Raw genomic sequence first — 26,742 nt, 5'->3', positions numbered from 1 at the left:
AAAAAAATTGTTCTATCGGCAGAGTGTACCAAGCACTGCACATAAACAATTCCACTATGTAAAAAAAAAATATATGGTTTTGCAGCTATTAATCTGCGGAGGTGCGCCTAGTCTCTCTTTTATACCGAATAGCCTCACTAATTACGTTTTAGCATCGACGTTGTCAGGTGACTTTCCTGCGTCCTACACGTGACATTCACTCCGGCGCTTCCTAGTGATACGCTGTGCGAGCCAATCAGAGCAGGGAGGCCGGCAATAAACAGATCGCCAGGCAACTGCCGGAAGTCCCGTGAGAGTGCTGCTCCAACCATTTGAGGTAAGGATCTTCTTTCGTCGCACTTGGTCCTTGGAGCTGGGTCATTGCGAATGGCGAACAGGGGCATATAGTGTTTTTTTTTATCACCCATAAACATGAAGCACTCTTCGCGGGGCATAACCCGCCCATTTCTCAACAAACGGAGTTGACCGGCACGTGTATCATGTCCGTATTGAGGGCATTCACAGCGTTTTCGGTGTTCATGTTATTCCTCAAGTTTGTAAATATGTTCCTCTTCTTTGAGGACACCATTGCGAATGTTTACTCCTGCGCTTTTTTTTTTTTTTACCGAGCTATAGTGTACCTTTTCAGTGTCTTTATATTCGCTATACAGAGGTTTATTTCTCCCCCCAAACCATTTTTTATAAGCCTTACGATGACGAAAGTATTTGGGGGGAAACTAAAGGTTCTTAATCTCTACTGTACTGCTTTGATGCCAGTTCACGGATCACTTTATATAGCAGGTTTGTAAATATGAACTGCAAGTAACAAAAGTGGCAAAAGTTTTGATCCGCTGAGCAAGCTACATAAAATACAATTCTGTGACTTGTATGGTGTATACTCTACAGGGGCACAACTAGACCCAAACTTCAGGGGTAATGGGGGAGTAGGTTGCACATAGTGCAACAGTCTTTTTTGGCACCCCCCCCCAGTTCCTCCTTTTCCGTGAATTCCCTCACTACCACTCGCCAACAATGCACCTCCTCTCTCTAGAACACCTTTCTGACAATTTTCTTATTTTATTGCGCTACCCATAGTTTACTAACTCTCGGTTCTGTGATCTGCATGTTCTTTGTAGCAGGCACATTAACTATCTGCGCTGTGTTAGTGGCAGGAGTGCCCATACGAGTCCACAATGAGCAATGTGACTGAGAGTAGGGTAAGAGGAGTGAGTGAGGTGACCATATGAATTTGGGTGCGTATGTAAGTGCAGAGTGGGACGAATGAATGCATGGTTCGTAATGGGCTTGTTTGAGTGAGATTGCAGATTGAGCAGTGAGGGGGACAGTTGAGTGAAGTGTCACGTGCAGGGTGAGTAGTGAGCTCGTGTGACTGCAGGGCGAGGTACAAGGTGAACAGTGCGAGTGAGTGATTACTGTAAGTGCATGGTGAGCAGGTGAATGGTGTGAGTTCAGTGATAGGTGTGAGTGCATTGTGATCGCTGTGAGTGCAAGGTGAGCGTGCAAGTCAAGTGCGAGAATGAGGAGTGAGGTGTTTGAATGCAGGGTGCATTCCCAGACACTTGAAGTAACTCAGCATGTTATTGATGGCGGTGTTGTGTTTCACATGCAAGTTGAACTATTGCTATTCTGGCAATCTGGGATCACGAATGGAAGAAATAATGTGCTGGTCCTGCTACAAACTTAGTCTTATGATTAGGGTTGCAAGCTCATTATTGTGATATCCCAGACGGTACAAAAATAAGCAGTCACCTAAAGCCATATTTTCAGAACTTATCTGTGCATATCCCGAACAGCAAATAGAAAGTACTTTAATCACCTGATCCATGGCTGATAATTAAAGGGAACAAAGGCAGAAAACTCACATTACAAATGAATACATACTTTTTGATTAATAACCCTATTTAGTGTCAAGAGGTGGTCTTTGCAGGCTCTTTAAACAACACCTGAAGCCCTATGGATGTATCGCGCCTGATGCACTATTTGCAGCAGGCACATAAACCCTCAGCACTACTTTATGATGAGTCAAAACTGCTATTCGACCCAACTCTAATCTCTCTAGCAGGTTATATTAATTACCAGAGTTATATTGACAAGTTTATCCCCTGAAGATTGCTGGGCACACAAAATAACTGAAGTAGGTGCATATAAACCCATAAAATATTTCAGAATACAGCACCTCCAGAGCTTGGCGCCAGGTGCGACTTCACCGGGTTACACCACCCTAAAGCCGGCCTTGTTGTTAACAAATGTTAATGGGCACTCGATCGTTCTGGCAGGTTTTACTTGACGTAAGCTTCAAAGTTAATATTAAACTTCCTGTGACCGATATACCTAATCCAAAATGTAGTGTTTTAAAAAAAAAAAAAAAATCGTTTATTAGTGTCTGGTGTCTGTGTGTGCAACTCCAGGACAACTAAACAATTTTTATAAAAAAAGATTGCTGATCTTGGAAGTACAGTTTCCAGACTTTACTGTGTGCTCACTGTATTGCAAAGTAACGTCACTTTTAGACTGCGTTTCAGTGTGGATTGAACGTTATAGACATGTTTATAAATGTTAAGGTAGAGCATTAGTTTTAGCTAGTATGCTTTAATCTCACAGTACGTTAATTGTCACAATACTGTTGGGTTCTTTATTAAAAGGAAAAAAAATATTGTACTGACTTTGGTAATTGCCACATGATGTAAAGGGATGTGGGTTGGGGGAGAACACGGTAAACTGGGACTACAGAGCCTCAAATGTGGTGGTTGGGATTATTTGCATGGGGTGTCCTGTGGTTTGTCTTTCACTTTGCAAGCTGTACCAAGTACACCACTTCAGCATTTCTCTGCATAGCGACGGCGAGCAACCAAAGGCTTCTCAGGGGCTCGCTCTTTGTTTTTTGGAGTGGCAGGGTAATGGAATATTCAGAACTCAACTGTTGGCAGATGCAATAAAACCCAATGCTTGTCTTCAAGAAAAGTTACTTTAATGTTACAGCAATACTTCACTCGTTTATCAGGTACAGAGTTCAGTTCTCAAAATTGTTGTTAATCGCTAGACCTCTATATCCCTGTACTGTGTCCTGTTCCCTTTAATGCAATGTAAACTTGTGGAACAGTTGGTGTAACTTTGAGCTAAACAGTTCAAATTGTTATCATAACTCACAGTTCAAGTTAGAATTAGTTTTCTTTCAGCCCCATGTTAATGTTAGTAGGGGATGTGGCTTTATCATCGGCAGCCAACTGGCTTGTCTGACATCCTTGGAAGTGGTGCCAGAAGACAGTCTCACTCCTTGCTTACACAGGTCAAGTGGGCAGGGCAACGTGTTTAGTTGTTGGGTGCTGTTTCATGCACCTGAGGTCTTTTGGGCCAAAAGGGGAGGCTCTCCGCTTATGTAATGATGCGATCCTCTTTAGCATGTTTCACAGTGAGCAAAGGCAGCACTAGTTATGTTCACTTGTAGCGCTCACGGATACTCATGAGTGTCCCGGCGCGATGCCCGAGAGGTACAAGAGGAAATTAGCAAAACAAAAAGGTAAGTCTTTATGGCTAAGGGTTAGACTCTCCACTTCAGTTAAGATGCTCTTTGGAACACTTCATGTTGAGTAGTGGCAGCACTCGTCCCTCTTGGTACACTGCAATTAGACTAGACAGCACACCATGTTCTTTACTTACAAGTTCTCTTCCTGTGGTTTGCTTCATGAGCAACACCGATTACCTCTCTTGCTGTAATCTGCACACATGGCGCTCCTGATAGTAGTTGGCTTCTTCTGAGTGTTTCCAAACACTTGGAAAATGCATGGACTTCTTCTCCTAGACAATATTTTCTCCTGCAGGGTTGGCGCACTCCTTCAGCCTCTGAGCTGGCTGGTTTCTAGGTGCTACTCAGACCCTCTGCTTCTCCAGCATGTTTCACAGACCATGGGGATCTCCCTTGCGTCGGCACTGCTAGGAAGCTGTCATGTAGAAACCAGCAGTGCTTGGAGTACTCTACGGAGTGCTTCCTTCCTTGGTACCTTTCAAATGTCATTTTCTTGCTTTAGTGCACACACACCCTTTGTACAAGGTGTTGGCTCTCACGGCAAGTAGTTAGGATGCTAGCTCAAAACGTGGCCACAATGTAGTGATTACCTGGCTGTCATCAGCCTTCCTGAAATGACAATTGGCGAAAGACAAAAGGGCAGACCCTGCCTAAAAACACCCTCAACCCTGGGAGGATTGGAGGATGCCTATACGCTAGTACTACTGCCTTTGGAACCTGTAGACCGATGCTCAAATCCAGGTCTTGGTGCTTGATCACCATAATGTAATTTTGGGTAAATCACTTAATCTCAATTTGCTTAAAAATATGAGCATGTACTCTGTGTTGAACAGATTTGTGTAATCTCCGCTTGATGGACTTCATCTAGTAGATCGTCTCCCAACCCACCCCTTGCCACTTATTTACAGCATTCCATTGTTTCACAGCTAGATTTTTCTCTCCATAAATACCATTACATACTTAACAGAATCCGATGAATTCCTTCTTCTTTACCAACCACCCAGTGGCAGTATTTGGGTAAATCTGATCAGCAACCCCTTGTTGAAAGGTCCTTGTAGAATTTCTAATAGCAGCCCTGTGTCGCTATCCTGGTTGACCCAGTGTCTGGGTCAATCCCCTCTGGCTTCAGCAATCCAGTGAAGCAGCAACCCTACTCCATTTTAAGCCATGGCAAACCAAGGGCTATCTAAAATGGATCCCACTTTTCCCCCCACATACATACAATGCACACACACTCCTTATGAAGGAGCTGCACATATAATATGTACACCCACATAGAATGTCAGTGCAAGGATCTGAATATTACTGTGAAGTAGAACTCTTACACGTATGACCAGAAGGTCACACTCTATCCTAAAAAAAAAAAAAAATTGGTACGCTGTTCCCGTTTTTAATGTCAAACTACTAGGACATAGATAGTATTATGTCCTCAAAGAGGACACTTATGGCGTATCTCAACTTCACTGTTGACAGGCATGGGCCTTAGCCTACGCTCTAGATTAGCGTGCTAGCCTGGCTCAACAGAAAAGTCAGAATACCGTTTTTTCATGCTGTCTGGTCACTTGGGGTAGGGGTACATGCCTGTATTCCATATGAGATTTTTACGACTCAACAGTAATATAGCTCCGATCTCAAATGTCATATTTTGAGTTTGGGAGAACTTGGCAACACTACTCTAGTGCCAGTTATTCGTTAGCCAAAGTTTCTCCTGTTTCCAACGATGCCTCTCCCAAAGCAATCGGTGCTCGGGTGGGGTCTGAAATAAGCCTCCCCCGAGCACCGACCAGTGAATGTAAACGAGCCCATCGGCTCACTTTACTTTCTCTTTAATGTAATGATCTCAGCGCATCCTGTGCACTAATCGTCATTACACTAAAGGGGGAAAAAATGGACTCTGGCTTCTCGGGAAGCTCATCCCCATAGCACCCAGCCAGAAATACAAGCTTTCCTTATGACTGTCAGTGGGCACCTAATCAGAACAGCCACAGGGTGCAGTTTGTGTTGGCATGTTGTAACAGCCCTCCTGCATTGCATTATACTACATGTGCATCATATTACTACGATTTCAGTCATTTCTGCTGTTAAATACTAGTTTAGTCATACTGATTTTTCTGATATTTCATGTTTGCCAGCCTTCTGATGAGAATATTCTTTCCCTTTGAGGCTTTTATATTGCTGGCAACATTTCAGCAGCAATAGGAATCCTCCACTTAATCTCATGAGACACTGCCACACGAGACCAGCCATGCTCTCCTTCAGAGAGCATTCATTGGCACAATCAAAATGGGCTTGCAGAATCTCCATGCAAGCTACTGTGGAAGGGACACCCTGCTTCATAACATATCCTACACTATGGTAAGCAGAGCTGATGAGCAGTCTCTTTCTCCATTTGGTTTATAATAAATCTCCAGATGGTTTAACAGTCGTTGGGAGTGTATGGCTTAACACAAGAACGATTGGTGAATTCCATTCACTTATGGATGGTTCGATAATGTCCATTTGTAACATCTTTTGGACCTCATCTCTGATGGTATTACGACAAGCTTCGGGTACCCTATAAGGTCTCAGACGTACTTTTTTGCCTGGTTGGTTCTTGATAGCATGTTCTGCTAAGGTCGTTCTCCCTCGAGACAGGGAGAACTCATGTTGGAGTGGGAGTAGTACATTGGTTAATTTCCTCCTCAATTCCTGGGGCAGGCCATGTTTTCTGCTTTAGCGATTGCCATGGGTACGGGACCTTCCCATCTCTTCAGTAGATTAATATGAAAAATCTGACTTGCCCAGCGTGGGGTCTGTCTCGATGCGATACTGGTGTCACTTTTTCTGTCACGGTATAAGTTCCCTGCCATTGCCCCAGTAATTTACGGTCAAATGATGCCATCATCCACAATACTGAGTCTCCCACATTAAAGGGTGTAAACAAAATTATTTAGGAACAATGCTATAAAAACAGTGGACCTACCGAAAGTTAGATATACACAAGACAGTTAGACATAAAACAGTCCGTGAGAACTGAACATGTTTATCACAAATGTTTTTATTTAATATTTAAAAAAAAATATATATATTCCGCTTTTTGACTATATCTCAACTACAATAGATAACATATACACAATTAATTACAAAAATATATCAGTTGTATGAGGAATTCATTCAGAAATGTACTATGTCACAATAGGAATTGATAATGTCCATGTAATTTAAGCTAGAGTGTATGAAAAACTAATACATATCCATTTCTACTTTTATACACTTGATGCAATGATCAACATGGCTACAATAGTTGTGTTCCTACGTGCGTTTCGGCTGGGTGCCTTCATCAGGAAGCCATGGTATTGTAACAGAACAGTTTGACCTAAGGAACAGAAAAACACAAGGCTAGTATATATCAAAATATAATTGTACACAATGGGGTCCTATTTTGATAAAAACATTACATCAGAGAATTACATCACAGAAGATAAATACCAATTGCAAGCAATTCCATTACATATACTATACATGGTCACATCCTATATTTAGAAATGTCATACATCTCTACATGTATGGATATGGGAGGGGTGGCACACTGATGGTGGTTAAAGGGACCAAAGTTCTAACTTAACAGCAGAAATTAAATGACAGAAAAGTGTACAGTGTACACACTATCATGTGATCCCTTAAGTGCTATGTGTAGCCTATTGAAAGTGCCTGTATCAAACTTCGATATTAATCCACAAATATGGTATGCCTCATCAGATACTACCCAAAGTAAAGTCTGATTAATCAAAGCGGAGGCATGGTGGGGGTCCTGCAGAATGTCTGGCCTAGGTCCCATGGCTTAGATATTTAATTCACATAGACAAGTCATGATTGTCAGATCTAAAACATACATAAATACTGTGTGTCCCTATATATATATATATATATATATATATATATATATATATATATATATATATATATATATATATATATATTGGTAATCGAGTGTAAAAATTAGCACAGGATCCTACCATAATTATGTCAGAAATGCGGCGTCCTGCAAACAAGGGCAGAGAGCAGCAATTCACTTCTACATAGTCCAGCCACAGGGTAGGTATTGTAATGTCTATCGTTGTGTGTCTACAGCGTGTTGAAAAGGAGGGAAAACCAGTGACTTACTATCTATGAATTGAGACAAGGATGCTGTCAAGATTAGAAAATCAGTTTGTGCGTTTAAAGTGATGATACCTTAAGACATCAGATTTGCTTTGAGTACTCGAGCCACCCGGTACAGGAATATTTGTTGGGAGAATCTGTTACACATAAGGGATACATCACTGTCTTTTTTTTTTTCTTTTCTTTTTTTTCTTTTTCCCAAAACTTTATTCGTGAATGTATGTTAATCACATATGGATACAGTGTTCGCAACAGACATGCAATACATCACTCTTTTCCATTTACTCCCATTCCGCCAATAGGGGGCAGAGACTCAGCCTCTGGGTCATTTCCATACAAATTTGTGCCCAGTATTAGAGTCCTCTGATAGTATCAGGACGTGTCCCCATACCCACCCTCGCTCTCCCCAACTATCCCTCCCCCACCCATCCAACTCTGGTGTCTAATTCCTCCTAACTGTTCCGCCTCAGCTCCCCAGCGCTGACCACTCTCTGCCAGGTTTATGCAATAGAAAATCTTTTAACCACCTCCGTCCCACCTCAGTGCCCAGTACACACAGCCGTAGTCCCTCCCCCCCCCCCCTCCCAGGTCGCAGTGCGCTCAATTGCCCTGGGACAGTGGCTGATCCATACCGTCTAAGTCTAGCAGCATGACCTCCCAGTCCAGTGCCATCGGGGTTTTTCGTCTCCCACCACTTTCCTCCTTTCTAAGGACAACACATTCTGCCCTGCCCCATTTCACCACGTCCGCCCGCCATGTCTCCACCCTGGGCGCTCTCGGGGACTTCCACTGCATTGTAATCTTCCTGATCGCTAAGAGGAGAGCTAAATCCACAAATCACAATTTGGGTTTTAATGGTTTGGGGCGAGGACGGGCTCCCACTAAGCAATACAATGCACTCTCCTTCACCTGTATCTGGGATACCTCTCGCATCATCCAACAGACCTCACACCAGTATCTGCCCAGCTGTGGGAACGACCAAAGCATATGTAGAAGGCCGGCCTCATCCGCCCTACATCGCGGGTACTGATGGGAGGCGTCGGGAAACATCCTCACCGGGGTGAGGTACGCCCTATGGAGTATCATGGCTTGAATGTATTTAAATTTCACATTTCGGGAAACTCTCTTCAGATGTTCCAGGGCTACCCGCCAGGTTATATCCGTGAAATCCTCCCCTGTGTCCCGTGACCAGGTCTCTCTCAGGGTGGCAAGGGATTATGCAGCATGAGTTCTAATCCCTGTGTACAGCCATTTTACCAAGTGGCCGCCGGCCCCCATGTAGTGTACCAGGTGTACTAGTTCATGTTGCTGTGGTTGGATGCGTTGCAGCGCCCAAGTCGTCCTGATAAAATGAGATACAGTAGCATGTAATAAGTAGTGTCTGTCCGAAGTCTGTCACCTGCACGAAAGTGCGATGGTCCAACAGTAGGTTGTCCCCAAAGAAACTACCCACCCCCTCAATCCCACATGCCGTCCAGTCTCTTAGAGCGCGTTTGGTAAGTTTTCCTTGCGGTGTCGGGATACCCAGTAAGGGGATATTGTCTGCGTATGGCTGTACCGTAGATGTATAAGCCAAGGCCTTCTTCCAAAAAAGGGCAGTACGGAGCAGCGGGTGGCATTCTCGTGGAATTCTACTCTTGGGGAGTAGTAAGGTATGCAGGTCACCCCGGCTCAACCAGTCCGTTGGCCATCCGATCTCATGGAGGATTTTCCCGGCCAGCCAATAAGACAACCATTGGAGTTGACTTGCGTAAAAATATCCTTGAAAGTCAGGTGCGCCTAGTCCCCCCTGGGAGGTGCTAAGTTGTAATTTATGCAGACTGATCCGCCGTCTGCCTGACCCCCATATAAGGGTGCTCATTAAGGACTTGATGGTCGTTAAGGTGCGGTGTGGGATACATATAGGCAGGTTCACAAAATAGTACAGTAAGCGTGGTAACATTACCATCCTTGCTATCGCAATGCGGCCCATGACTGACAAGGGGAGTGAGGTCCAAAAACCAATACTGCCACGGAGGCCGGCGATGGCCCTAGAAATGTTGCCATCCAGCTGGCCCTCCAGCTTCCTACATACGCGAATTCCCAGGTATTTAAAGCTGGATTGGGCTACCGGGATCATGTAGGTGCCAAACGGTAGAGAGGGCGGATGAGGCCCGTCACGGAAGTAAAATCCCACAGACTTTTCCGGGTTTATGGCCAGGCCGATACTATTTCAAACCGGCGGTAGGTGTCGTTTATTATCATATGGTCTGCCTCCCGGTCCCGTAGATATAACATGTCGTCTGCATATATGGATAGGAGATGGGACGTCCCAGCCACTGGTATACCCAGCGCAGCTGCGTGTCTGCGAAGAGCAATGGCTAGAGGTTAAAGCGCTAACACAAACAGCATTGGGGACAGGGGGCATCCCTGTCTGGTGCCTCGGTGAACTGGGTATTCAGCCGACACATACCGCCCCGTTCTCGCCCTGGCCGTGGGATCGGTATACAGCAGCCTGATCCACCTTATTAACGGGGCCGGGAAACCAAAGCGGCGCAGGGCTTCAAACATAAAGGACCAAGAAAGCGAATCAAACGCTTGTTTGAGATCTAACGCAATACATCCCGCCTGTGCCAGCTCTGCCGGTGACGCTGTCATTATGGCGTGCAGGCGTCTCTTGTTGAGGGAGGTACTGCACCCCGGGAGGAACCTACACTGGTCGCAGTGTATGAACGCAGTCAGGTGGGACTGGACACGTAGGGCAATAGCTTTGCTCAGGATTTTATATTCCATGGCCAACATGGATAGAGGCCTATAATTTACTAGCTCCAAGATGTCTCTACCCGGTTTAGGTATGGAAATCACTATGGTCTGCATGGTCGTGTGTAGCAGATAGCCCTTCTCGAAGGCTTCCTTATAGATCTTTTACAGAATCGGGTCTAGCGTGTCGGCATAAGTTGAATAGAACTCCACCGGGAGTCCATCCATGCCCGGCGTCTTGTTTCTGTTTAAGTGTTTAATCGCAGCGCGTATTTCGTGTTGGGTAATGGGTCCCTCAATCGACTTTTGCACCTCTGCTGTCAGTTGGGGAAAGGGGAGATCCTGCCTGAAGTCAGTTATTTGGGTAGGATCTTCCGTCCCAGTTCGATCATATAGGGTCTTTAAATGGTCATGGAATGCCCGGTTGATGTCAGATTGTGTACGCTGGGTTGAGTAATGATCGGGGTGTCAGGCCAGTCTCGTACCATTCGGGCTAGTAGCGCTCCGGAGCCATCCGCCTCCGTGTGTTGTCTCTGTAAGTAGGCTTTGTGGTCAAGTGTGCGCAGTGTTACTAATGTCTCTGCGTGTAAAATATGTTCCTGTAGAGCCTGATTTTTTCCCCCGGATCCTCAACTGCCTCCCGTTCAAGCCCCGTTAGTCGGTCCTCCACAAGGGATACAGCACTGTCAATGAGTTACGAGTTCATGAAAAAGGCACAGGGTGACTAGAGCCTATATCGCAATGGGCGAAAACCTTACCTAGTCTGTGGAGGAATATGTAGCGTGCGGTAAGTTCCTTGTCAAGCGATAGATTGCTGTGCACTTCTAACTCTTAAATAGTGAAAAGATGCTATCATTAATTATAAAAATAGGGTGAAAAATAGGTGCAAAAAAACAAACCAACAAGTAGTGGGATTTACCTCAAAATTAGAGGAACCTGTATAGTTTGAGAGTTAAAAGATCCACACCCCATAGGTCTCGGGAGGGCGGTGGGGGTGACAATGGCTCAACGCCCAGCACCCGTTTGGCACCTAGTGTTATCCTGCAACCGGACCTCGTGGATCGGTGCACCTATTTTAACTTTCACGTCCTCTGGTAAGGGTGGGCCTTAACGCGCCCACACCGCCGAGGTTCACATCTATACGGTCCTGAAGAAAGCCCAGTAAATCATACACATACGGGCAGAAACCCATGTCGACCCCACTCTAAGTGGAAATACCCAATATAATATATTGGTAAATTTCCAAACACATATGATTTTACTCTGTCATGGCTGACCACTGAATAACGTTTTTCCTCTGGTACAGCTTCTTGGCATTTTAAATCACTACTTTTCACATCACTGTCACAACAACCAGCTCCGCAGTATTCTGGCGTTGTAGCACACTAGGGAGGCATTCGGCTTCTCCTGGTGGGCCCGATGAAGCATGTCACCACCCAGGGTGGTGAGTGAGGGCTTCTAATAAATCCCTAATGATTTCCAGTGTGAATAAATGAGGTTGATTTCTTCATTTTCTGTTCTAGTGCTTACATTTAGCTTGACACTCTTTGTTGTTTAACATATATAGACCCGGGGGACTGAGAGTGTCCCTGTGTTTCCCTCGCTCTCTAATTGTTATATAATCATCTGGAAGTGGACCTTTTTGTAAAGCCACAGCACGCAACACTATCCTACATTTTGAGTTTTCACCCGTGATGCAAAAATCCAGTATACCCTTTGGACAGTTCCTACGTTTACGTAGGAACTGTACCAATGTAGCAGACTATGACATCCGGGCAACTGAAATGAAAGCAAAATTCTTAACTAGAGGATATCCGAGAAGATTGATACGCGACTCTTACAAGCGAGCGCGGTTCTTTGATAGACAGCATCTTCTCACCCCCAAACCAAACAAACTAACTCTAGATTAGTCTTTGTATCTAGACATTCTACCATAAATGAAAAAATTCGACATGCTATTAATTCGAATTGGCATATACTAAATGCGGCCAAGACGAAAGATTCACACCTTGCTAAACCGCTATTTGCATACAGAAAAAGTAAGAACCTCAAGGATTTGATTTGGTGGTTCAATCTCGTATGCCTACCCAGACACAGACCCAATGCGCCATTGTAGGAAACAGACCCTTGGGCAACTTTAAATGCATGGCCTGCACCGCGTGTCAATTTGCCATCGAAACCCATACATTCAGTTTCAATGGGATAACTATTCTACTGAATAGACTAACAAATTGCAAAACTACGAACATTGTCTATCTCCTTCTGTGTCCCTGTAACCAGGGATATGTAGGAGACATCTCGCACCATGGCAACTCGCCTGTCTGAGCACAGATCGGCAATACGCACCCACAAAACACAAGCTCCTTTGGTGCAGCACTACATGGATCATCAACATAGTGCAGATGAAATATGCTGGATTATCATTGAGAAAATCCGGATAAATACCATCCCTCAAGGTACCAATATATGTAAATGCCATGAGGTTTTTTGGATATTCTCTCTGAATACTTACCAAAAGGGCATGAACAGTGAGATCCCCTGGCACCAGGGGATCAAACGCAACCCAGGATAAATAGCAATTATTTCGAAATCTATCCCTGTATCACCCTATATGCACTCACGTGTGTATATATACATTACGTATTTCACCGTATTCTGTTCATTGTAGTATTAGCATTTTATATTCCCCGTGGTGGCTCCTACAGGTTGTTTTAGCACTGCAGCTGGGATAACTAAGGGTCGCTTTAGTCCTATGTCTATTTCACCATTCTCTGGGTCCATGCCGCACACTGACGACACGACGTTGTTTTTCGCCCCACAGCAGGCAGTTAATCTAGCCTGATTCTAGTTACTTCATGGACTATAAACAGCCGACCTACACACACACCATTTTCTGCTTCCAATCCTTCAGGATGATTAAACCAGAAGTGCGAAATGATTGACGTCCTAACGCGGAACTCCCGATACGCCACGCATTCTTTGGAAATACGAGGTAAGGGCGTCACTCTCTGCGATCCCGGCTGTAGTTATTTATTTATTTATTTATTGGGTTTGTAAAGCGCAACAGCTACCCATAAAGGGTTTCCCGGCGCTAGGAGATACTGAACCTCTTGGGCAGATCGAAATAACTCGGGAAGGCAAGAGCCGGTTATTGGTTGAAGAGCCAGGTCTTAATGGCTTTCCAGAAGTGGTTGTAGCCGGATTCCAAGCGTAGGTGCTGGGGAAGGGAGTTCCAGAGCTTGGGGCCCAGTAGGGAGAAGGATCTTCCCTCCCCCCCCCCCCCCAATTCTTGCTCGGCGTATTTTGGGCACACAGAAAAGGCCTTGGGTTGAAGATCTCAGGCACCGAGCCGGCGTGTTTACGCTTTTACAAGGGCTTTTAGGTATCTAGGGGCACTGCCCCATTTTATTCTGTGCATGAGGCTGAGTGTTTTGAATTTGACCCGGTTTTCGATTCGCAGCCAGTGGAGCGCTTTAAGGTGACCTGACATGCGTTCCCTTCTGTGGCATTTGCAGAGCAGTCTTGCTGCGGCGTTCTGCACCAGTTGCAGGCTTCGCATGACTGCCTGTGATGACCCTGGATAGAGGACATTTCCGTAGTCTAAGCGGGAGGTTATTAATGCATTGACCAGTCTTTTGTGTGTCGTCCGGTAACATCCAAATGATTTTCCTGAGCCACCTCAGAATTGTGAAACAGGTGGATGTAAGGTTTGTGACTTGGGGCTCCATAGTTAGGCCATTGTCAATGGTAATGCCCAGGTTTCGTACTTGTTGCGAAGGGGTGGGTAGGGGGCCTATTTCGGAAGGTCAGTGTCTTGGGTTCCAGAGATCTTGGTTTGGACCCAGTATCAAGACCTCCGTTTTGCTACATTTAGTTTGAGCAGATTGTCGCTCATCCAAGTGGCGATGTTCCTAAGTCCTGACTGCAGGAGGGAAGAAGAGTCATGGTCTCCATTGGAGAGTGAAAATACGATCTGTGAATCGTCGGCGTAGCTAAACCTGTTTAGACCTGCTGCTTCGGCGAGCGGGGTTACGTATATGTTAAAAAGCAAGGGGCTCAACACCGAGCCCTGAGGCACTCCATAGGGGATAGGTGGACATGAGGCCGCGGTGCTGGAGGTGATTTGAAATGTCCTGAGAGTCAGGAAAGATGCAATCCAATCCAATCCAATGCTTTGCCCCTAATGCCCATAGTGGAAAGTGAATTTAACAGAATGTTGTGGGAGATGGTATCGAGCGCTGCGCTGAGATAGAGTAAGATCAGCGCAGCGGATTCCCCTCTGCCGACCAGGAGGTGTAGATTTTCCATCACTCCGAGCAGTGTTGTCTCTGTCGAAAAACCAGGGCGGAAACCCGATTAGGAGGGGTGAAGTATATCGTTTGCCTCTGTATACCTGGCGAGATGTCCATGGACATGTTTCTCCAAGACTTTAGAGAAGGCGGGTAGGAGGGATATTGGGCGGAAGTTAGCCAGGATTTTCGGATCTGCCGATGGCTTCTTAAGTAGGGGTGAAACCATGGCATGTTTCCATATTGCTGGGACTTTAGCCGTGGAGAGGGATAGATTCAGAGTTTGGCTTATGACTGAGAGTTGGGGGGGGTGTCCAAGAGTCTGAGTACAGAAATCGGGAGGGGGTCGCTGGGAGAGCCAGATTTTACTTTTCCTCAGATGTCATGTAGACTCTGAACATTAATCCCGGGCCAAGATGTCAAAGGCTCGTGGGACAGGTGTGGCGGAAGGGGGTTGCCTCTTTATTTGGTCCTAGATCCGTCTCAGTCGCAGCTTGAGCCGGGTGCTGTTTAACTATATCCTGGTAGATGGTCTCAATCTTTTTCGTGAAGAACAGCGCCAGTTCTTCGCATTGGGCATTATTCAGTGGAAGGGGGGTGGCTGATGTATTTGAGCCCGTCAAATCTTTTACCAGATTGAACAGAGTTTTAGATCGGTTTGTGGCTTCCGAAATAGATTTCGCTACGTAGTTGGCTCTGGCCGTAGTGCAGGCTTTATGGTAAAGTTTGAGTTCGTTTCTGTAGGTCGAGCTCGCTACAGAGGAGTAGTCTTTCCTCCAAAGGCGTTCCAAACGTTTGCGTTTGGATTTCTCAGCCTTCAGTTGCTCGTTGAAACCATAACGCAGGTGGGTTATGGGGTGTGAATTTTTTACGAGCCACGGGAAGGGAAATTTCTAAGGCTCCTAGAAGCCATTTGTTGATCTTAGTGGCTACTATCTCTATGTCCTCAGTGTCAAATATTTCACCCAGGGGTGCAGAGTCTAGGACGGACATGAAGTGGTTTATGTCCAGTTTCTTCCAATTCCAGGACTGTCTTGTTTTGCTGGAAGGGCTAGAGGCCATTGGGTTAGACACGCTAAAATTAGTTAGGAAATGGTCTGACCAGTGTAGGGGCAAAGCTGGGTGACAGTGTAACAGGGGAATGCTGGAAAAGATTGGGTCCAGGAGGTGGCCCCCTTTATGTGTTGCTCCTGTGTTCCATAAGGTGAGGTTCATAGCGGCAAGGTCGTGAATTAAATTTCTGCCAGATTTGTTCAGTGGGTTGTCGAAATGTATATTCAGGTCGCCTATGATGGATAAATTGCTGTAGTTTACCCGGACCGCGGCGGTCCAGTTGAGTAGCCCAGGATTGAACGGGGCCAGGTGGTCGATAAATCAAAAGACCTGTAAAGGTGAAGTTTGGATGGAGTTGGAGTTTAAAAAGGGCCATCTCGCAGGCGTTTAAGGAAATCGGTTCCTAGGTACATTGCAGTGATTTTTTTGAGGCTGCCGAGAAGCCAGGTGTGTGCCGGCTTGCGGCCTGTGGGACCGGGCCGACAAGGCTGTGGGACGTCAAGTTGGAAATTACAGGCAGGGCACAGGATTGAATTGTGCCTGTCATTTGCTAAGATCTTAGTTTTGCATGGTTGGAAGTCGCAAGGAGCGTAGCAAGTCGGGCGCGTAGACCCTGACTGCTGGTGGGTTCCCTCCAGGGGTTTCGGGCCCTGGGCGCAGACTGGCTTTCCTTTGGCGCGCAAACGGTGCGTCCGCTACGCGTCCGGAAGATGCACATATTTGTATGAGGTGGGAGACGGCAGGGGGCGTGGCCTCACGAGGGGGCGTGACCTGTGGTTGCGCCGGTAATGGCGGCAGTTAGTTTGTTGTTGGTCCCGCGGCAGCGCTAAGATCCGCTGCGCGGGTTTGACAGGAGCGTGGTAGAGCCCTAAAACAAAGTGCAGAGTGGCGGTCAGGTATGATTAAAAGCAATTCAAACAGTGACACTCAAATTTTAAAATAATTATGCGGTCGAGCTCCCGGCTTCCGCCTCAGGAGGTTAAGTTCTTTTCTTTAGTTACTCTGGCTATTCTATATACATGCGACAGTGATTGTTTCCTTCACTCTGTAATAGATCTACCCATACACCAGGAAGGAACGCGATACCACTGACTAGTAAACAAGTAACCCTCGGTACGCCGCATATCCTCTTCAAAAACGAGGTAAGGGCGCTGTGTTTTGTGACCAAGGCCCTAGCCAACTTGAGCTCCTTTTGAGCATACAATTACTGATAGCATCTTTTCACTTATAACAGATCTATTTACGAGGTAGAAGTGCACAGCAATCTATCGCTTGACAAGGAACTTACCGCACGCTACATATTCCTCCACAGACTAGGTAAGGTTTTCGCCCATTGCGATATAGGCTCTAGTCACCCTGTGCCTTTTTCATGAACTCGTAACTCATTGACAGTGCTGTATCCCATATGTGTAACAGATTCTCCCAAAAAGTATTCCTGTACCGGGTGGCTCGAGTACTCTCAAAGCAAATCTCTGATGTCTCAAGGTATGATCACTTTAAACGCACAAACTGATTTTCTAATCTTGACAGCATCCTTGTCTCAATTCATAGAGAGGAAGTCACTTGTTTTCCCGCTTTCCCTCTTTTTCAACACGCTGTAGTCACACAGCGATAGACATTACAATACCTACCCTGTGGCTGGACTATGTAGAAGTGGATTGCTGCTCTCTGCCCTTGTTGTTTGCGGGACGCCGCATTACTGACATATAATTACGGTAGTCTCCCGTGCTAATTTTTACACTTGATTACCATTTCCTTTATATATAGGGACACACAGTATTTGTATGTTTTAGATCTGACTATCATGACTCTTGTCTATGTGAATTAAATATCTAAGCCATGGGACCTAGGCCAGACCTATTCTGCTGGTCCCCCACCATGCCTCCGCTTTGCTTAATCAGACGTAGGTACTATCTGATGAGGCATACCATATTTGTGGATTAATATCGAAGTTTGATACAGGCACTTTCAATAGGCTACATATAGCACTTAAGGGATCACATGATAGTATTTTCTGTACACTTTTCTGTCATTTAATTTCTGCTGTTAAGTTAGAACTTTGGTCCCTTTAACCACCATCATTGTGCCACCCCTCCCATATCCATACTATTCATGCATGTAGAGATGTATGACATTTCTAAATATAGGATGTGACCATGTATAGTATATGTAATGGAATTGCAATTGGTGTTTTTATCTTCTGTGATGTAATTTTCTCCGATGTAATGTTTTTATCAAAATAGGACCCCATTGTGTACAATTATATTTTGATATACACTAGCCTTTGTGTTTTTCTGTTCCTTAGGTCAAACTGTTCTGTTACAATACCATGGCTTCCTGATGAAGGCACCCAGCCGAAACACGCGTAGGAACACACCTATTGTATCCATGTTGATCATTGCATCAAGTGTATAAAAGTAGAAATGGATATGTATTAGTTTTTCATGCACTCCAGCTTAATTACATGGACATTATCAATTCCTATTGTGACATAGTATATTTCTTGAACGAATTCCTCATACAGCTGATATATTTTTGTAATTTTGTGTTATCTATTGTAGTTGAGATATATTCAAAAAGTAGAATATATATATATTTTCTTTTAAAAACAATATTAAAAACATATTTGTGATAAACATGTTCAGTTCTCACGGACTGTTTTATGTGTAACTGTCTTATGTATATCTAACTTTCGGTAGGTCCACTGTTTTTATAGCATTGTTCCTAAATGTTGTTTACACCCTGTATGTTCTCCCTGATTTAGGAACCTAAAACCAGGGGTACCCCTATTCTTTCATACATTGTCTACCACATTAAAGGACTTTTCTTTTGTTCTTTTATCATATTGCCCCTTTTTGGCCTTCTGTGCTTCCTCTAGATTATTACGGACTATAGTCCGTATTTGACTCTGGCGTGTTTTCAAAAAGGATACATAATCCAGCAGAGGCCTGGTGTTTGGCTCTGTTTCCCACTTTTCTTGGGCCATTTCCAATAAGGTCCTTGGCTGTCGCCCATACATGAGTTCAAATGGGGTATAACCAGTGCTTTTCTGCACTTAACACCGTATGGCGAATAAGGCTAGGGGTAGCCTGTCTTCTCATTTTCTGGTTTCCTAATCAAATTGCTTTTTTAAAGTGGCCTTGAGCGTGGTGTTGTATCGTTCCACCAGCCCATCCGTCTGGGGTGGTAGGCGGCGGTTCTAATTTGGCTAACCCCTAGTTGAGTACATACTAGTTTCATGATTTTGGACACAAAGGGTGTCCCTTGATCCGTTGGGATCTTTCGGAAACCCTACTCAGGGAAAACACACTTATCATTGCTTTAATAATATTGGTGGCATCTGGGCGACATAAGGCTATCGCTTCTGGAAACCAGGTGGCGTAGTCAACAATGACCAGCACGAATCAACACCTGCTTCGGGAGGGTAACAAAGGGCCTATAATATCCATACCCACCTTACAGAAGGGCTCATCTATAATAGGCAAAGGACGTAGTGGAATGGGGGGGGTCGGTCGGTATCTACTATTCTTCTGACATATGGGGCATTCCCTTCAATATTGTTTGACCTATTAGTATAGTATACCAGGCCAGTAAAAGCGTTCTATTCAGTTTTTTTCCTGCTCCAAAATGTCCCCCCAATAAGTGGCTATGAGCTAGGAACAATACTTTTTCCCGAAAGGGCCCTAGAATCAACAACTGGGGGTTCTGGGTGGGACTCCCCTTCCTGTATAGCAGCCCTTCTTTAACAAAAAAATAGGGACATACATGTAAGGGATCTTCATTGTCTAAGGCCGAGTTCCAGGCCTCTTGTATAACGGGATCCTCCCTTTGGGCGGCATGAAAGCTCCGATTAGTCTCCCAAGGGTTTTCCTCCTGTAGGACTGGTAATACAGTGGGGATCTTCCCTTTTTCTGCTCTTTTGTCTTCAACTCTTCCTGGGTTTTGAGGGCCGCCATTCAGGACTCTCTTCTTTGGCAAAGGGAGACGAGCTCCACCAGTCCTCTTCTTGTGTCGTGGTCTCCTGTAACACTTGCGGTTGATTTGGATAATCGCTCCCCAGGATGACTGACTTGTTCTGGTGTGACGTATTCCTATTGTTGTCACTTTGATTTCGGCCCGGAACGGAGCTATGGGCAGGCGCTCCCCTGACCCCAGGCAAGTTGCGTGCACTGAGCCGGGCCCCCGGATCCCTCCCCTCACAGTAATTTTCCAAAGTTTATTTGTAATTCCATTGTGTAACGTGGTTCTCAATATCCATGACTCGAATATCAGTACGGACCCTACAATAAATTATAATGCAATGTAGTCATGCCACAAGCTAGAATAGGAGTCATGGGTCTTTCGATACACCTGTATAATCTTAAATTGCAATATTCAAAGCTCCATATCACTTACCTTAATATAAGGTAATTCTCCAAATTATATGTAAATCCAAAGTATAACGTGGTACTCAATATCCATGAATCCAATTTTGGTATTGACCCTACAATAAATCATAACGCAATATCGTCACGTCACAAGCTATCCAACTGGAAGATAGAACAAATAAGAACACACGCTCACTCAGCCTTACCGTAAAGATATTCTTGTAGTTATATCTTGGAGTATGAAGATTATACAATAACTCAGAGGAATTCTTCCGAGTAATTAATTAGGTCACTGAAGTACGGGGCAACAAAACGAGATTTTGGTAATCATTAATGCCCACCGAAGCCATAAATGACCGTAGTTAAATTCATTTATAACAAAGCATGTACCTGAGAACACAGCAACCGCACCCGGATACAGGCAAAGGCGCCAGGTCTTCCGGGTTAGTTGCACAAATAGCTTTTAGTTAGAAAGTAAAGAGGGACAACATTGAGTCCAACCATCAGCACCATCTTAGAATGGTGAAATCGGTATTACAAATATAGTCTCCTTCTTGATTATAAGCCTCAAATCCTCCCATTCAAGATTACATGTACAAATTCTTACATTTATCATGTCAACTAATTAAATATAATTTTCAATACTGCATGTACCCGGATCCCAGTGTCCAAACAGGTAAACCCCTTCCTTCAACCTAAAATTCAGCGCCATATTTATGGAGTAAATGCGTTATAAGTGCGCTTGTGGTATAAATTTAAACAAAAAAAAACAACTTCTATGACGGGTATTTGAGGCATCAAGTATTCATAGATATCAACAATGTGTATTTCTAAGGTATTAAATCATAATGAATAGTACGACTGATCCCATTAAGGTTAATTTCCCTATGCTATCAATTACATGTCTTTCAATCATATCCACCATGTGTATACTTTATTCCAAATTAAATAATACCAATCATGACAATATTTTGACCCGATTCCTCAATATTGACATTACTTGTCGTTATAAGTGTTAGTTGGAGGGTGTAACATCAACATCAATAAGTATTCCTCTGACTCCTTCCATATTTAATATGTGACTGCCAGATGTTCCACTAGTATAGCCATCCAGAGATTTGAGATTAGTCACCTAGAAAATCTTGCAGTTCCTGATCAAAGTTTAGGCCTTTCTCTACAGCCCTCAGACACATGATCCACCTTGCCGCATGCATGCATAGTTTCAGCTCCCTATTACCACCTTATGGGTCATGTTTTAGATGTTCAATACCCAAAAATTGAAACATTTTATGCGGACCCTGGGCAGTGCAATTGTGTGCATGTTCTGCAATGGGGTACCTAGTGTCATTCTGCTTGATTGCTCGCGTGTGTTCACTGACACGATCCTTCAATGCTGTTATGGTATTCCCCATATAGATTCTGGCACATTTACATTCAATAATGTATACAACATACTTTGTACTACAGTTTATATTAGTCAGTAAAGTATTTACCTTATCATTCTTATCTTGGAATTGTTTAGTGTTTTGTTTAGCCCATCTACTCCTTCTGCAGTGCCCACATTTAAAGAAACCCTTAGAATTTTGGGTCAACCAAGGTTCAGATTGTTTCTTGACCGGATAACTAGGGCTCAACATAGTACCAAGTGTTCTCCCTCTCCGCAACGTGATTTGAGGACTTTCAGTTAAAAATTCTTGGAATGTTCTGTCCGCCTTTAAAATATGCCAATGCTTATTCATGCTCTTTCGTAAGGTATTGATGATGGATGTATAGTCGGGATTATTCTAATGGGTGGAGTGGTCTGTGTATTCTCTAATCGGTTTTAAGGTGGACATGCGTTTCGTCTTTGATGCCTTTTTTTGGCTGTTAATATATCACGTTTAGAGTAGCCTCTCTGAATAAACCTTTTTTCTGTATCAATGCACATCTCTTAATGTAAATCTTCACTACAATTGCGCCTAGCTTTAATCATCTCCCCAAAGGGAATTGCTTTTATCTGATGCCGGGGATGGGCACTCTTTGCATGCAAGATAGCAATGCAGGAAGTCGGTTTACGATACATATTGCTTTGAATTTGATTATCCTTAATGTACTGCTCCCCATCAAGGAATACTACCCTAGTAGTGATTGAATGGGTGGTGAATCTAATGTTCATGTCTTTCAAATAGTCCATAAAATCCTGTGATAGTCGTTCAGTACCTGTCCAAATCATAAGGCAATCGTCGATTCATCTTCCCCCCAGTAAAGGATATGATCACCTCAGACGACCAACCCATAAAAAGATTGGCATATGCTGAAAACCTGGAACCCATGGCTACATCTTGGGTCTGTTTGAACCACTCGTCTTTAAACAGAAAGCAATGACTGCATAGTATTAGCTCAGTCATAGCTAACGACATTTGTGTATGCTCCCAATGGCTAGCAGGTCTTTTCGAGAGAAAATAATGAATTGCCTTCATACCTAATTCGTTTCTTATACTGGTGTAGAGCGAAACTACATCGATTCAACAATATCCTGTGAAAGTCCCATGTAATATCTCCCAATATGTTTAAGATCTGTCTCGTATTCTTAATGACGTCAAATTTACTACTATGGGTTGTAAAAATATATCCACAAACTGTGACATACATTCCGTGGGTCCCCCAATCCCTGACACAATGGGCCTCCCCTGTAGAATTTTTGGCAACTTGTACATACTGGAGTATCTTGGATGGCTTTCCTTTGAGTACATAAATTCATTATCAGGAAGACGTCTATCATGCCACTTCTGAACCATTAATGGTAATCACCAGTGAAAATATAGGATTGTGAGCAACCCTTTTAAACATTGTGTATCATTCAACTGAGAATAAATCTCCTGTTCGTAGTCAGTCCTATTCATTACCACTATATTCCCCCCCCCCTTGTCTGCTTTTCTGATAACTCCGTATCTGTTAATGACTTCAGAGCCTGCCGCTCTTGAATTGTAAGATTATTCTTGGAGTATCCAAAGGGGGCTATCCTTTTTGTGCTGTTATCCAAGTCATTAATGACTAGTCTATGAAATATTTCCACATTGTTTCCACTTGTCAAATTGGGAGACCATCTGGACTTGGTCTTAAGTACACTAGATATCGTTAGGTCAGGTCTAATATCTAAGTCTTCCAAAACCTTACCAATTCTCACTGGATCTTCTTCGAACTCAGTAATAGGGAGTAGGGTCACAGTGTCTTGAATATCTTCAATAGTTAATACACTAGACACCGAATTGTACATTTGTGAAGTTATATCTTTATTTTGCTTAAGATTTAATGCAAAATGTTTTCAAATTCAATAGTCTTATACATTTAAACAAGTGACCTTTGTGTCACACATCACCTCTGTTTTTAGGGCAAAGCCCTAAACTTTTTTTAAATAAAGTAGTCCTGTCTTCTGAAAGTATACGATCCGATAGATTCACCACCTCCTTATCATTTTCTGTGGCTATTCCGTCTTGTCCCAAGATCGTGTCTTCATCCCTGCTCTGTCTCCTCCTGCTCCCTCCATTTTACCTCCGTCTAGTTTTCTTGTACTACCTGTTCTCTTGGCCTGCTCTCTGTTCCCTCTCTTTATGCAGTTTACCTCTTGCATACAAGAGGAGTTTCCCAAAGGGTGTAGTTGTCTGACGAGTGAACCTGATCCACTACCACTCGTTGGGATATTGCTCATGGAGGTACTGCTAGAACTAGTAGATAGTGGTTCAGACAGTTGCTTGTTTTTATCTGTCTGAATAAGGTAATCATACTACTTTGAAAAAGTAAAAACCCTCCTGCTATCATAATTCTCTGGAGGGCTATACTAGTAGAACATCTGGCAGTCACTTATTAAATATGGACGGAGTCAGAGGAATACTTATTGATGTTATACCCTCTAACTGACACTTATAATGACAAGTAATTTCAATATTGAGGAATCAGGCCATATATTTATGATTGGTATTTATTTTATTTGGAATAATGTATACATATGGTAGATATGATTGAAAGACATGTATTTGATGGCATAGGTAAATTACCCTTAATGGGATCGTTTATACTAATCATTAAGATTTAATACCTTACAAATGCACATATTGATGATTATTTCTATGAATATTTGATGACTCCAATACCCATCATAGTAGTTTTTTTACGCTCAAAATGATGCCACAAGCGCACTGATAACACATTCACTCTGTAAATTTGGCGGTGAACTTTAGGTTGAAGGAAGGGATTTACCGGTTTGGACACTGGGATCCGTGTACATGCAGAATTGAGAATTATATTACTTGATTGGTTTACATGATAAATGTAAATTTGTACACGTAATCTTTAATGGGAGGATTTGAGGCTTATATCACGAAGGCGACTATTTGTAATACCTATTTCACCATTCTAAGATGGCGCTAATCGTTGGACTCCATGTCGTCCCTCTTGACTTTCTAACTAAAAGCTATTTGTGTGACTACTTCAAAACACTATAACACGTCTAATTTGTCAAGACAGCTCTGTGATGACCTCGTTTACAATCCATGTGAGTAGCCTCTTTAAAATTTAACCTGCTTGACTGCTTTTAAAGTTATAATTTGAGGCAAATTATCACTTTTTAAAGCAACAGTCTTGCGAATGATTGGGCAAAAGAAAAATATCCTTTGTCAATAGTGTACTCGAGGCCGACTTCTTTTACAAGCCTGTCTAACAGTCTTATTCTGTATATCCCCATCAACCTTACCTTTTAGCAGAGTCCGATAATAAATTGTCCTTGAGATTTTTGAAACATTATCGTATGAATCAAGGGAGATGTGCCCAAGTGGTTAGAGTTGATAACTTTGGAACTGGGGCACAGCTAGGTTTAAACCCAAACGTTCCCTCTGCATCCTGTGCAAATCACTTTTAACGTGCCCATGCTTGAAAAGTTTAATATATGCTCTTCATATGAAGTGCTATATTTCCAGTGGGGCAAGTTTCTGCTATATAAAACTGCAAAGCAAGTACTTGTGTACCAAGTGATAGAATGGGAGCAGTCCTTCTGAAGAAGCAAGGCATTGTCATCAAATGAGACTCAGACCATCACCTTTGTTTTGTAAGTTTCAGTTCACTTTTTCTGTGTCCATTTCCACTTTTGTTACATTTTTCTAGAATCCTAAGATGGCCATATCATCTAACCTTGACCAACCTAGCTTCGTTATGAACCAGACATCAACAGAGGGTGGTAGTGGGATTGATGAATTCCCATCCCTCCATTGTATCCCTCCTCTAAAGTATTGAAACAAAGTATGAGCAGAACAGCATTCTTTTCATTTGAAAAATGTTTAGCTTACGGTCCTGAATGGTGCCTGCTTCATATTGTTGCCAAAGAATTTGCATATCACGATTGAAGTCTTTTTTCAGTACAAGTTTGTGGTTGCTGAAAGTGTTGCATGTTAAGTAAAAAGGTTGTCTGGGGTAGAGGAAACCTACAAAAGAAGTTTTAATTCATGTATGTGTGGTCCCTGTGAACCTGGATACTCATGTTTTACATTGCAGAAGCCTACCACTGTTAAAAGGTCAAACATATTTATACTTTTGATTCTTCTTTTGTAATTTCTGTTAAAAGAAGTAGCTTGCTTGTGTCACCACGTCTTGTTCTCTGTTGAGCTCGTCTGTAAATTGGTTCTTGCATGGTTCACATTTGGCTTATTGGACTGTTTGTAAAATAACATGCCCTTTTCACTTACTCAGGATTGCTGGGTTGGGCAGGAGCATCCTAGATAGTCTGTTCCTTCCTCAAAATACCCCCTCTGGGGCACTATCAAAATAACTTTGTGTGTCCAGTTTCAAATGTGAGCCTATAGCTAGCTGCCTCTTGAGACTCCCAGTGTACTTTTAAGGACCAAAGTGCTACTACAGTGGTGCATTTATAATTTATAAAATAGTTAGTGAAGCTAGGAGTCTCTATAGAGAAAGGAAACTTAAATGTTCTATGGTAGGTGTGTCTAACCTTTTCTGTAATAAGAACTACTTAAGTTGAATAGAAATTATCATGAGCTACTAATATTAGTTATTTTAATAGTAGGATATTTATCCAGCCCTGCGCACATGAGTGAGGTATTATGTGCAGTGCATTGAGGAAGCTACCCTCTATGTGGGAGGGTTTGAGGTTCTCTCAAGATGTGTTTAATAAAAAGAGAAAATATGGCGCTTCTGACTAATTTGCTAAAGTTAATCTATACTTCAAGTCTGAGAACCCTTTACAAACTTTTGTGTATATGACTGATAGGCCTACTAAATTAAGTGGGCTTAAAGTTGAGGGTACTCTATAAAGGGTAGATTATAGAAAAGTAATTTGCTCCTGTAACCATTAGTGGATGCTAATTTATGGCCTGGAATAACCAATTCAATCTGCCCTTCCTTCTCCACCTGGTTTTCCTCCGCCCCATCCTTGCTTACTTCCCTAGCCGTTCTAGTCCTTCTGTTACTGGTCTGGTTCCTGTTCCTCTTTGTGGACCTGTTCTCCCACTTCCCCCTGCCCCTTTAAAAAAAAAAATAATAATAATTATGCTATGGCTGTTTGCAAATTCACATACATGAGTAATCAAGCCGGTGCTAATTCACTTACATGAGAAATCAAGCCGGTGCATTCTCAACAAAGTAG

At 43.4% G+C, this 26,742-nt stretch overlaps 1 protein-coding gene across 3 annotated transcripts in view; it reads left to right on the top strand.

Annotated features, from left to right (window-relative positions):
• The first annotated feature begins 232 nt into the window (after positions 1-232).
• Positions 233-26,742, top strand: part of GRN (granulin precursor) — a 1,937,406-nt gene continuing 1,910,896 nt past the window's right edge. The window contains exon 1 of one of the 3 annotated variants that reach the window (XM_078645173.1): positions 233-316. The gene's annotated coding sequence lies outside the window, so the exon portion shown is untranslated. The remainder of the gene's footprint in view (positions 317-26,742) is intronic. The other 2 variants (XM_078645175.1, XM_078645174.1) reach the window with 2 other exon arrangements.

This window comes from Lissotriton helveticus, chromosome 5_1 (genome assembly GCF_964261635.1).
Source record: "Lissotriton helveticus chromosome 5_1, aLisHel1.1, whole genome shotgun sequence".
NCBI lineage: Eukaryota > Metazoa > Chordata > Amphibia > Caudata > Salamandridae > Lissotriton > Lissotriton helveticus.
This window is presented reverse-complemented; position numbering and strand designations above follow the sequence as displayed.